Raw genomic sequence first — 3,064 nt, 5'->3', positions numbered from 1 at the left:
GGAACTGAACCCAGGGGAAAAACACTACCTGCAGGTGTCATGGAATATGTCGAGAACTAACTACGGTACAAGATGAGAAAACGCTTTCCTCAGGGTCAGAGGAAGGAAAGCTGGGCAAAATTAATGGAGATCTGGAGGAACTTGCCCAGATTTTCTGCCCGACCAGACCCATGGTTTTGGAGTCTACCAGAAATTACAGGCCTGTCTCATGCCCTCTGCAAGGAAGGAAGGAAGACGTGTTAAGAGCATGTTTGCTCTTTATTGACACATCATCTCCATCTCAAACACCACAGACCAAGAAACCTTGCTGAGGACTTTTAAAGCAAAGACCCTGTAGAGCCTGTCTCAGGAGAGCAGATTCCCTGAGCCTGTATTAGGGGATTTCTGAGGATGAAGATCTGAGAATCTCTCTGCATTCCTATCCCACACTTTGTGAAGAAAAAGATTTGTTCTTAACATCTGAGAAGAATTTCCCATTGTCCATATTTTCCCTGCTGCCTTCCATGCAATTAGCGTGCCCCTCCAAGAAAATCCTGCTGCTCTGTGCCCTCCACAAGGTACTAGTGCACAGCATGAAGATCCAGCCTCTCCTTATCTGTCCCACACTCCAGCATGTACCCTGACCAACTTGGTGTCCCTGTGCTGAACCCCCTCCCATTTGTTCATTTCTTTGCAGAACTGGAGAGCCCAAATGGGATCTGGTATACAGGCATGGTCTCCACTGTTTCAAAAAGAGGAGCAGCACATGTCTGTGGCCCCACTGGCTGTGCTCTCCCAAATACAAAACCATGAGGGAGGCCAAACTATGGCACAGGGACTCAAAGAGGTTCTCAAATCTTCTGTCCTCAGAGATAATCAAAACTTCACTGGAAAAGGCCCAATGACAACACCTGTCCTGGGACCTGCCTTCAGCAGGGTATTGGATTCCTACCTCCAGCTGTCTCCCCCATTGCAGGCTCAAAGAATCTGCTATTCTGACACTCTTTCTAAAGAAGGGACCTGTGGATTTGGAGCTGTCAGCTCAATGGCTGGCCAAGGTCAGGGGTCTCAGAGACACCCATATCTCTGAGGGATTGGAATGGATTAGGGCCTGGGATGGAAAGATGAAATGAGGGCTCTGGGACTCCCCTCGGTGACTACTAAGGCACTGAGATGAGTTGTGGGTGCCCTTGGCCACCACCAGGACATACCTCTGGGAGTCCCCATGGCAACCGCCAGGGCTTTGTGATGGCAGTGGCATCATGTCCCCAGGGCCATTGTGATGGGGCAGTGCCCATGGCGACCAAGTCTGTGCTGGGCTAGAGCACCACCTTCAGGGTCACACTGAGGAGAGAAGCTCCAGCAAAAGGAGCAGCTCCCATTTGTTCCCAGAGCAGCAATCCAGAGCAAGTGCCCTGGAGATGGAGAAGGAGAGGCAGGCGAACGCCTGCTCCCAGCCCAGCAACGGGCATCCTGTGAGGTGCAAGCGCACAAGGAAGGTGAGTGGTCGGGCAGGAGGCAGAGGCTGGCAGCAGGGATGGCAGCACAAGGATGGAGAGCACAAGGATGGTGGGGCAAGCCAGCCAGGCATGACCTTCTCTGGCCAGAGGCTACTTATTGCTGGCTGTGGCGATGTTCTCCAACACCAAGCACCACGCCTGGGATGCTGCAAGGCCTGTATGGATCCTGGGAGCCCTGTGTGGAGGGTCAGAGAGCCTCTCTGGGCCAGGGGCAGCTGGGTCCTCCTCCACCATGAGCTTCCTTTTGACGTGGGGCTGGAGTTTCCTGCACCTCTGGGGCTGTTTGTACCTTAGCTAATGGGGAAAAGGAGAGGGCGTCCCTCGGATGGGGAATTAGGATAAAGGGAGGCTGCAGCCTCCAGCAATTGGAGAGACCCCACAGTCTCACAGACTCACCCTTCATTCGAATAAAGTTTTAGGACTCCTCTGTCTCCTTTGTGGACATTCAGTTCTTGACAGCAAGATTTTCCGCACAGGCCGAACCTTCTGTCACTCATCTCCACATTTGCCTCCCTCTTTCTCCTTTCCATCCTCTAAGAGGATTTGATACAGCTCCTTTGGAGTCTAGTCCGTTGAAAGGAACTTCCATTATTTGGAAATGGCATGCAGCCCCACAACACAGCTGCTCATACACCCTTTCCTGTCACTACAATGAGGGATAAAAGCAAATTAAATGAAGTTCTGATATTTAGGTTTTTTCTTAAACTGCCTTTAAAACGTTTTTTCCAGCAAGAAAAGGAAAGCACAAAACATTCCCTCCTCACCAAAACTCATTGTTGGGCACTGACAACTCACCAGTATACCAGAGTGGCCAGAAGCGGATGTTGTAGTACGAGCTTGGACATTTTCCAGTCCTGATAAGGAAAAATAAAAGACAAAAGAAAAAAAAAAAACAAAAGATCCTCACTCAGCACCAGACTTAGGAGAACAGCAAGAATCAAAAACAATCTGGAAAAAAGGACTTCGACTTGAGGACGTCCAGGTCCTGATTCACGGGCGGTGAGCAGTACTTTTTGCCAGCAATACTCTCTTGCAAACCCTGTGATACCCATTAATACTTCAGTAAGGCATTAATACCCCATTAATACTCCCCAATAAAACTGGTTAATACCCCATTACAACCCTCAAGGACACCTTGATACCCATTAATACTTCAGTAAGGCATTAATACCCCCAGATTAAAGGGGTTAATACCCCGTTATAACCCTCGAGGACACTTTGATTCCCATTAATACTCCACTAATTCCTGGGCCCCTTCCCGGACGCCTGGGCCCTCTTCGGACGCCTGGGCCCTTCCCGGATGCCTGGGCCCTCCTCGGACGCCTGGGCCCTTCCCGGACACCTGGGCCCCCCAACTCAGCTTCACCCGAAGCCACTTGTGGGGCAGGACGAGGGGCCCAGGCGTCCGGGACTTTTCCTGAGCCTCGGTCCCCGCAAGCCTCCTTCCATCACCAATGGCTTAAAAACACTGTGGGTACTTCTTTTCTGAATAGGAACCTGTCAAAGTAACTTCACCGAAATAATAGTACCATGAGGGAAAAAAGGGGGAAAAATGAAAGAAAAAG

The sequence above is a fragment of the Tinamus guttatus genome, unplaced genomic scaffold (assembly GCF_059628265.1).
Source record: "Tinamus guttatus ecotype Peru unplaced genomic scaffold, ASM5962826v1 Tinamus_guttatus_pri_ptg001667l, whole genome shotgun sequence".
NCBI classification, from domain to species: Eukaryota; Metazoa; Chordata; class Aves; order Tinamiformes; family Tinamidae; genus Tinamus; species Tinamus guttatus.
The sequence above is the reverse complement of the archived record's forward strand: the minus strand, read 5'-3'. Positions refer to the sequence as shown.